This window comes from Theropithecus gelada, chromosome 14, assembly GCF_003255815.1.
Source record: "Theropithecus gelada isolate Dixy chromosome 14, Tgel_1.0, whole genome shotgun sequence".
In the NCBI taxonomy this organism is placed as follows: Eukaryota; Metazoa; Chordata; class Mammalia; order Primates; family Cercopithecidae; genus Theropithecus; species Theropithecus gelada.
Genome location: NC_037682.1, coordinates 5,459,689 through 5,470,064, shown reverse-complemented (window position 1 = coordinate 5,470,064; position 10,376 = coordinate 5,459,689). Strand labels below are relative to the sequence as shown.

Here is a 10,376-nt window from a genome sequence, read left to right as displayed (position 1 = left end):
CAGGAGGATCTTCTGATGGCCACCGGGCCTGCACCCCTGCTGTGAGCCCAGAGCCCCATGCACCTGCTTCTTGTCCACCTCCAGAAGGGTGTTGCCTTCTGCACATCCTTGTTGAATGGTGTCCCAAGGGAACTCTGAGATGCCACAACTTCAGGTGACTCCCCTGCCTCCCAAAAACAGTTACTGAAGGCGTTTTTCACAAAGGACGCCTCATGAAGGCACAGCTTTTAAGGACCTCTAGTGTGAAACGGGAGTGTTTCAGGCATGAGAAAAGGCCCAGCAGTTTCTGGAAGGAGAAGAGGACACTCCTCTGACTCCGCCTGCCCTGTGTCGCGCTGGCCCATGCAGCTGCCGAGCCCGGCCGTTGGGCAGCACTTGGCGATGGGTGGCCGTGGGCAGGTTCCCTGGGCTCCTGGGGTCTCGTCTTCAGTCTGTACTTTGCACTGTCCTCCTCCCGCTGGGTCAAACCCTGCACTCAGGACCATCTGCAGGTCACCTCCCTGAAGCCGTCCACAGCACCAGAGGCTTCACTGGTTCCTCTGTTTTCTCTGAAGGCAGAGAATCTTCTAGTGTGTGTCATTTACAATGATTTGTGTCCCGGTTTTATCTGCTACAGCTGACCAGTTTGACACAAGCGGACTGTGCTCAAATCTCTGAACCACCCCCCCCCACCACCACCGCTGGCCCCACACCTTGTCCTGAGCTCAGCATGTCACTGCATACGGGAAGTGGGGGGCAGGGGGGATTTCACGGCCAGATCCTCCAAGTCAGGTGCTTTGCACACTAAATCTTACTTGACCTCCAAGCAAATGGGTGATATAGTGCCCAGGCCACAGACAAGGACCCAGAGAGTCAGAGAGGCAAAGGGTTTCTCCCCAGGAACGTTTAACGGAGCCAGGAGTTGGACGCAGACGCTTAGGGTTCCAAGGTCTTCTCATCCCCTCTCAGTGAAGGTCAGCGGCGGGGAGAATAAATGTGCTGGGGGCTCAGGAATTCTCGGAGTCAGGGTTGATGATGCCACTGACCTCGCTGGACTTAACATTCATTCAACAAATATTTGTCCCAGACACCAGAAGAACCAGGGGAAGCTCCGCCCCTAGCCCCAGGTGCCTGCCTAGGTGCAGGCAACACTGCTGATAAGGTGGGACCCTCTCGTGGGGGCGTGGGCTAGAGGGTAGGCATTGGCCATAGGCTCTGGCTTGCTGCAGAGGTGCTCTTGTCTGGTGAGGGGAGCACGGGTGGGGGATGGGGCTGGCCCCAGCCAGGACATCGTCTGTGTCACTCAGCAGCAGACTGACCGGCGCCTACTGCCCGGCCAGCACTGCTGACCCCTCTGCCTGTCTTAGCCAATATTTGAGGTCAGGAGGCAAGTACAGCATCTGTGGGCAGGCCACCTGGCCAATGGGGTTCCCCTCCGGGCCTTCTGCTGCCATTCTGCTTCCTGAAGCCAGGAAGCCCAGTTCAGGGGCTCCGCCAGGGCTCCCGTGGTCCTGCCTGTAGCAGGGAGGTAGCAGGACCCCCTTGTTTAGCCTCTGCTGCATCCTTAGCTGCAGCAGGGAGCCTGCCAGGCAGGTGTGGGGTGGGTATCTCTCGCCGAGGCCCCCTAGGCACTCTTGTGTCAGGGTGGTGCTATCTGAGATCCTGGAGGCATCTCAAATGGGGACCCTTTCTTAACCACACAGACAGGCAGGACAGCGGTGTCTTCCTGCATGACAGAAGGGGAAACTGAGGCCCAGGGTGATGCAGCCTGGGACCTCCCAAGCCAAGGTCCAAGCTCTTACCTCAGGTATGAAGTTCCCATGATAACCGTGGGTCACTGCAGCCCCACTGCTGGGCCTGGGGTCTGCACTGTCACCAGCATCCCCAGGGACTCGAGGGATGGCACAGCTTTGGGAAGAAATCCTGCCCGTGGTGAGGTCTGTGTCCTGCCCCAGGCAGACCATCTCAGCACTAGATGTTAGCCAGCTGTGGGCCATCTGGGGGAGCGTCTGAGAGCCGGGCCTTGAAACTTGGCTAGAGTTTGGTCAGCACCACGAGGTCCACCTGCCCACTGGAGCCTCCACGTTCATCTCCCCGGGTGCTGCCTGAGTTTGGCTTGTGATTCCAAAACCAGGTGAAGGCGCAAAAGCCGTGCTTCAGCCGCGAGGGGCCTGTGGGCCCAGGAACGCTTAGAATTGAGCTTGCTCCAGAGAAGACACGCAGGGCCAGGGAAGGTGGAGGAGCAGTCGCCCTCCCCTCGCTGTCCTGGGAGGTCTTCCTGAGGAAGGTGCCATCTGCTCAGAGACTGAGGATGAGGAGAGAGGGCACAGCCTATGGGGACAGGGGAGGGGCCTCTCCCAGTCCCAGGGATCATCTTCCAGGAAGGCCCAGCCCATCTGAGGAGCTCCATACGCCCCCGCGATGGGTGGTAGGGCTGGGGCTCTGTGGCAGGGCTTTGAACTGCCAGCCAGCCCCAGGACGGCTGCCTGGCTGTGTTGCTGGCCCTCCTCCTGGCGCTGCCCCACTGTCCCCGAACTGGATCCAGGCAGACAGGGAAATGTGGATGTCAGCTCTGAACCACCACATTCCTGAGGTCCTCTCCGGGCCCGGAGCTGCGCGGTCTCCTCTTTCGCGTTAACCAGAAAAGCCGTGCTGGGGGGTCCTGGCCCCCCCTACTCTGCCGCCTCTGCATTCCCTGCCCCTGCCAGCGCAGCCCAGCCAAGGCTTGCAAGCGCATTCCCAGGGGGCCTGGGGCGGCTGCCGCCTCCCACAGGCGGAGTATTTTGGGGGCGTCCCCTAAATGAAAACAGGGCAGGAATGCTGGAGGCCACACCGTGTCCCCAAGGCTTGGGTGCGGTGCTTGGAGCTGGCACAGAAGAGGGAAGGGGGAGGGAGGAGGAGAGCGGAGGATGGGAGGAGAGAGGGGCCTGGAAAGCCCAGGAGAGCCAGCTGGACAGGGTGGGATGGCATGGGAAGAAGAGGGAGCCCTGTGAGGGCTGCAGGGCACGGGGGGCCTCAGAAAAGTCACTCGTGGGAACCAGGGTGGAAATCTCGTCTGCTGTGACGCTCACCCTCTCTGTGGCCCATTTTCTCATCTGTGAATTGGGAGATGGTGTTTTGAAGTCCCCACGGGGCAGGGCCCGAGTGAGGGCTGACGGGGAGCTAGGCCTGGCCTCCGCCCTGTCCTCAGGAAGGGGCCGTGTGGTGTCCACGTGTGCTGGTCATGGTGGTCCCCTTGGGGTCCTGGTCCCCATCAGTCACGGCACTGGGCCTCCCTGTGGCTGATTCTTTGCGGGTCGTGGAATTTCTAGTTTTAAGGGGACCAGTGTGGCACAGCAGGGAGCTCCTGAGTGGCAGGAGGGTGCTCCCCAGGCAGGTGTGGGTGGGCGTCTCTCGTGGAGGCCCCCGAGGCACTCCTGAGTCTGGGTGGTGCTGTCTGAGCTCCCAGACGCAGGCTCTGGCTCAGGCAGAAATCTTGTCTGAAGGGAATCTTGTCAGACGCCTCCCACTCCGATATCCCCATCTCCTTCCCCACAGTGATAGCCTGGTAACCGGCCGTGCCTCTTTGTCCCTTGTCCTCCCAGGTCCCTACATGGGTCAAGATGGGAGCCGCCTTGAAGATCTCCATTCTGCAGAGGAGGAAACTGAGGCACAGATATGGATGGAGGGAATTTGCCCAAGGCCCTTCGGCCTTCTGGGCCAGGACCCCAACCCCAGCCCAGTGGCAGGAAGAGGGTCTCATGCCGCTCCCCCGCGAGCCCGATAATCCTGCATGCACGGCACAGGCCTCGGCCCTCCTCTCCCCTGGCCTGGTCACACCCTAGTGGGCCCAGCAGTGGGGCCTTCCATCCTGCCTCTGTCACTGCCACGGAAGAACATCGTGATGCATCCCAGGCCTCTGTCCTTCAGGTCAAGGGGGACTTCCCTGAGCACAGCCACTCACCACACCCCTGGGTCTGGATCCCACGCAAGGACAGGCCTGGGTCCCTGGACCAGGGTAAGAGGGAGACACAACAAGGCCCAGAGAGGTTGACTGACTGCCTAGGGTTTCTGGTCAACGGGCAATGGAGTCGTTTTGACACCCAGGTCTGGCCTCTTTGGTCTGCAGCAGGCAGTGTTGGGAAGCAGGCTTGGGCCCCCTCCAGCCACCCCAGTTGCTCCTCTGAGCCCCTGAGGTGGGCATCAGACTCAGGCCTCTCCCACGGCAACAGGAGGGTACAGAGAAGGAGCCTTTGTCCAGCTCTGGAGAAGGCCCTGCGGGCAGGGGCAGTTAATGGACCTGCCCGGGGTGGGCCCCACACAATGGCATGTTGTGCCACCTGTTGGGGGCGATCATCGTGCTTGCCCATCAGGGCCCCATCGCGGGGACACACAGCTCATAGGTGCAGACCCACAGTGGCTGCCCAGGAGCCAGGCCCTCCAGTCTGAGAACACAATGGCCATCAGTCACCGGCACGGCACGGGGCCCTGGGCATGGGGAACTGGCAGGAGAGGGCCAACATGAGCGCCAGTGGCACCACCAAGACGCCCAGGCTTGGAAGGGTGAAGCCAGCCTGGCCCAGCCCTGCACAGCTGTAGCCTTGACACGCACCTCTCCTTCCTGAGCCTTGCTTTTGCATTCCCACAGCGGGGCCAAAGCCCCTTCTGCCACACCTGCCAAACTGTGGGAGAGATGACGGGAAATCAAGGACGAAAAGGTTCATAAGAAAGTGGGCAGATAAGGCTGCAGAAAGGTAATGGGAAGCTAAGCCTTGGTCTAAGAAGCCCAGTGAGAACCTGCACAGCACGGCTGTGGCCCCCAAATGCCCCTTGGATGGAAGAGAGCTGGACCAGGCCTCACATGCCAGGGAGCAGTCCAGGGGTCTCTCCACCGCAGACCACACTGTGACCCTGGGTGCCCACTGGTCTCTCCACCGCAGACCACACTGTGACCCCGGGCACCTGCTCCCCACTTGGAACTCATTTCTCTGAAACTGAAATGAGGGAGCTCAAGACTCCCAGGCCCTTCCTTCTACCTCCCTGGACACAAGAGGTGGCTGCCATTGGGCACTAAGGACGCTTGACACAGAGGAGCCCCAACATGGGCTGAGAGGGGCCCTGGGCAGTGCAGGCCGCAGTGCCCTCCCTGTCCTGGCAACATGCAGGGACCCCAAACCTCCAGCGAGAAATCACTAAAATAGCCAGCGGCAGCTTTCCCACAGGCCTCCCATGTGGTATTTTTAGCCCTGGAGCCAGAGGCTTGGCTTGTTAAGAATAGCCTGGGGCAGTGGGAACGTGCTCCAGCTGCAGGCGGGCTGCGGACTCCCATGCACCGGTCAGTGGGTGCTCCAAGGGCCGAGAGGTGTCCACAGACCATAGGCTCCCCCACAGGGACAGGAGCAGTTCTCACTTGCAAAATCAAAAAGGCGCAATCCAATGCACTGGGCTTCTGTGACTGCAGTCAGGAAAGACGGTGGCTGTCCTCACAGGGAACCCCAGTGGCCGAGCCTCCCAGGGGCTGGCAGGCTGGATTTGGCCTCCCACCTTGCCCTCTGCAGCCCCAGCCCGACACTCTCAGCGGGTGAAGAGGTTGAGCTTCCAGGGTCAGGCTGGGTGAGTGGTTCCAGCCCCAGGGGTGGGGGTGCCATTCCCAGGTCACCCAGCCAGGACCTGATGCACCCGGGTCAGCTCCTGCAGCCTGGACTGTCTGAGAATTCCTCCCCAAGGAGATGCTCCTCCATAGCACAGGTCAGAAAGGGGCCTGGAGTTTTGCGGGGGGAGCCCTTGGCCCCTCAACACCCCAGCCAAGGAGGAGCGCCCCAGCCCCTCACACGTGCTCCTTGGGGATTTGGTCCAGGCCCTAGGGATGGAGTGAAGCTGTCCCACCGTCAGCCCAGGCACCTCTGGGGCAAGAGGCCTATCCCTAGTCAGCCCTGTTCTGCCGCACGGGCTGTTGTGCAAGCTTCGGTCTCTGTCGTGCACAGCTGCGGTCTCTGTCGTGCAGAGCGGTAAGGCTGGCAGGACTGCCAAGGCTTGGGACCGGAGGCATACACAGCCAACAGTCAGTGCTGTGAAGACAAAGAACCTGAAAAGTCAAGGGCTTCCAAGAGTGACAGAGACAGCCTTTCATCCAGTACTTCTTGACTCTGAAACCTCCCATGGCTCCCCAGTACCTGCAGCAGCTAGAAATCCAATTCGCCGATGAATCCTTGTTTCCTTCCAGATACAAACTCATCTGAAAGCATTAAAACAATGGAAGCAGGTGAGAGCAGAGAGATCCCAAGTGCAGGTGAGGTGGGGTCCCTGAGGCAGGCTCAAAAGCTGCTTCTCAAGGCAGGGGGTGCCCTGTGTGCCCTCTGAGAGCACAGCCTGCAGACAGAGTCCAGATATCTCGGGCAGGCCTTTGAGGCCTTCGTGTCAAAGCCCAGTTCTACCACTTCCTAGCGTTATACCTTCGGCCCGGTGGGAGTCCCTGGTTGCCAGTTGATGGTGTCATTGGGGAAGTCCAATGGTGGACCCCAGCACAGCAGGCGCTCAGCAGTGCAGCAGTATCATTGCTTAGCCCCACCTCCCTTTCCAGACTCCGCACCCCTCCTCAGGCTCAGAGCAAGGACTTCCCCCTGCCCCTCCACCCGGCCCCTCCTCACTCCCTGTGACTCTGCCCAAGCAAGACCTCCCCGTGGAATTCGTTCATTTGTCAACTCATTATGCAGCCGGCCAGCCATCCCTTCTTTTTTATCCACATTTTCTGAGGACCAGCTGCTGGACACATGAAGACATGGAAGACCCTAGGTCTTGACCTCCAAGAGCCCCAGTTTGGTGGAAGAAGCAAACAAGGAGACTGCAAAATACACCCTGTGATGGGGAGGGTTGAGGTTACCAGTGGGAGAGGCGAGCTGGCAGGGCTCAGTGGTGAGGGTGCAGGTGGGGGACCAGGGACACCGCATGAAGGAGATGGCTAGGTTGAGCTTTGCAGGCTCCAGGGGGAGAATGAAGAGCTGACACCTGCAATATGCCTGGAGCACAGCAGGTCAGTACAACCAGGACCATCCCGTCCTGCATCCCCACCATGAACTTGGACTTTCTGGAAGGTCCTTGCTTATCCCAGCATCCACACACCCTTGACCAGACCTGGTCAACATTTGCTTAGTAAGTGAATCAATGAATAGTTTGCTCCAAAAGGCTCCTTGGTAATGGGGTTAGCCCATGGGAAGCTGTGGGGTAAGGGAGGAGAGAGAGGATTCTGACCTCCCAAGGTGCTGGGCTGTGGTCTCCTGCTCTGCCTGGAGCCAGCCCTGGGCCCTTGGCATGAAGACCTGGTGAATATGCCAGCCCAGTGTTCTGTACCTTCCTCCTCCCTTGAGGCCTCTACTAGCCTCCTCTCACCCATTCCTGCACCTGCCACACCAATCTGTGTGGAGTGCCCACTCCAGCCAGGCCCTGCTCTATCAGCAAACTCAGCGGGCAGAACCCCTGCCCCATGGCACTGCTTCAGTCTGGTGAGACCGGCAAGGAGATCATGAGCAAGAGGGCAGTGGGCTCTGCTAGAAGTCACAAGTGGTGCGGAGAGGAATGGGGGCATTTGGAGCACAGTGGACAGGGATTACAGAGGTACAGGGCAAGGCAGCCCAAGAGGAGGGAGCAGCCAGTGCAAAGGCTCCGAGGCAGGAGGGCGCAGAGGCCCGTGGGGCTGGAGCAGAGGGAACTGGGAGGATGGGCAGACGGGGTTGGACCTCTTCGGCCACTGGAAGCATTTTGATTTTCCTCGAAGGCAGGAACTAGTGGGAGGCTTGGTCTCACATTTTCCCAGGGTCGGCCTGGCTGCTGGGGTGAGAAGAGACTGGAGAGAGACCACGATGGAAGTCAGGAGGCCAACAAGGAGCCGGGGTAGTCCTCTGGGGAGACGTGATGTGGCTTCAGCCCCAGTGGTGACGGCGGGGTAGAGCCAGCAGGGTTCTGAACTGAGTGGATGTGAAATGAGGGAAAGAGGGACGCTGTGGTCAGCAGAATCACGCCTCCCCTAAAGATGCCCCATCCTAACCCCTGTCACCCTTGACAGTGTGACCTCCACTGCAAAGGGGACTTTTCAGGCATGAAGGTTAAGGAACCCTGAGATGAAGAGATGGCCCTGGACTGTCCAGCGGGCCCAGCATCATCACAAGTGTGCTTATAAGTGGAGGAGGAGGCGGGGGAGCCGAGCAGATGCAGAGGTCAGAGGGACATGCAGTTGGCTTGAGATGGAGGAGGAGCTATGAGCCAAGGAGCATGGGCAGCCTCTGGAAGCTGGAAAGGGCAAGGGTTTTTCCTGGAGCCTCCAGCAGCACCCAGCCCCGCTGCCACCTCAACTGTAGCCCGGTGAGACGGTGTCCGATTCCCGACCTCCAGAACTGTGAGATAACACGTGTTGCTTTAAGCCACTGCAATTGTGGAAATTGTCACAGCAGCCATAGGAAACTGTACAGGGGTTGAAGATGACCTGCTGACCTCCGAGCTCACACTGAAGCCTCCTGGAACACTGTGGGTTGTGAGCAGGGATGAGAACGCAGCATGGAGATGAAAGACGCATCCACTGGGGAAGGCCTGCTGTCATCGAAATTTCAGGGAAGATTCCCAGGCTGAAAAAAGAGAAAGTGGCCAGTGTGGCACAGAATGCCGCATGTCAAAGAAATGGCACCCAAGCCATCTGTCAGTCCCTCAACTGCCACACAGACAGCACCTTGGACCCAGCAAGATGTCACTCACCACACTGATGCTGTCCACAGGCATCGCCTTGCTTTTGCGACTCTGTGTGAGACTTGTCAGCTTGGTTTGGTTCTGGGGTCATATCAGAGCTGTCAGCCTAGGAACCCACCCTGGTTTTGTGTCCGTACTATTTCCACAGCATTGGAATAAAAGGCGTTTTAATGAACACCAGGAACCCACGGGAATCTTTTCAAAGGCTCTGTATCAGCGCAACCTAAGGAACACTGTTGTCAGCAATGAAATCGGTTGAGGATTTGAAGCCGGCATGTGGTGCACGCAAATTTTTTTTTTTTTTTTTTAAATCAATGATTAGACGATTCCTTGGAGCGGTTTTAGGTTCACTGCAAAACGGAACAGAAAGTGCGGAGTGACCATATCTCACCTTCCCAAACACACACACAGTTTTCTCTGTGACTAACATCTTGCATCTTTGGCACATTTGTTGCAATTGAGGAACCAATATTGACCCATTATTATAAAGTCAGTAGTTGACATAAACATTCACTGTTGGTGTGGTGATTCTGTGGCTTTGGATAAATGGAGAGTGACGTGTATCTGCCATTACAGTATCATGCAGAAGAGCTTCACTGCTCCCCAGTGTCCTCCGTCCTCCATCCACTCACCCCTTACCTCCCTCAGCCCCTGGCAGCCACTGATCCTTTTCTGTCTCCACAGTTTGCCTTTTCCGCGTGTCGCAGGGTTGGGATCATGTAGCCTTTTCAGATCAGCTTCTTTCACTGAGTGACGTGCAGTTAATTGCTCTTCCTGTCTTTCCGCGACTTAAGAGCTCATTTCTCTTTAGCACTGGATAATAATATTCCACTCTCTGGACGAACCGCAGTTGATCTCTCATCCGCTTTGTGAAGGGCATCTGGATCGCTTCCAAGTTTGGGCAGTTACGAAGAAAGTGACGGAAACATGCCGAAAACATGGCTCACGCGCTGTGTTCGTGGCGTGTGGAGGGGGCGCTTCAACCATCAAAGGAAGTTTGGAAAGAGGTGGAGTTCGATGACCTTGGGGCCCCTGGGGCAGCATGACTCCAGGGCGTGGGAGAACTTTCTGGAAGGTGAGCCGTCCAGCAGTGTGGGGCCAGGGTAGCCAGGACATCTCAAGAAACTTTTCCCCGACATCTCGCCTCCCCCGCCAGGTGTAAGCAGAGGACAGGAAGACCTGACAGGGATGTGCTCTGCTCTGCGAGAAGACTGGGCACTGCTACGTCCTGGGACTCTGGGCCTGGGCAGCTCTTCCCTTGGCAGAGGGCACCACTCTCCTGCTGCTGCCATCTCCTGCCTGCCATCACCCCGAGGGGCAGCCCTAGGGCAGGGCGTGAGAACCTTTCATCTCTATCCCTGCTTCCCATCTCAGGACCTCCCGGTGCCCCCAGCCACACCTGAGTCATTAGGGCTTTGCCATCTGACCCCTGCTCTGCACAGGGAGAAGCAGGAGATGGCACAGATGGGCGTGGAGCCAGAGCCACCCCAGCCCTACTGCAGGACCACCCCTCAGCGGCGTTATCAGTGCCCATCTGAGCCAACTGCGCACAAAAACAGGAAGACTGGGACAAGATCTTTCACCTTCCTTCGATTGTCATCATCCAATTGTTCTTCCCGCGGTGACGCCATCCGGCAGCTTCACCGATATTCCCCTCTGGCATGGCAGGGCCAGGCCCACCCCCC

At 58.4% G+C, this 10,376-nt stretch overlaps 1 long non-coding RNA gene across 1 annotated transcript; it reads left to right on the top strand.

Moving 5' to 3' along the window:
* The first annotated feature begins 1,202 nt into the window (after positions 1 to 1,202).
* LOC112606980 lies at positions 1,203 to 9,200 on the top strand. The gene is made up of 5 exons (XR_003115720.1): positions 1,203 to 1,579; positions 1,683 to 1,786; positions 3,564 to 3,976; positions 6,182 to 7,107; positions 7,769 to 9,200. It is a non-coding gene; the product is annotated as an uncharacterized LOC112606980 (long non-coding RNA).
* Positions 9,201 to 10,376: the final 1,176 nt, after the last annotated feature.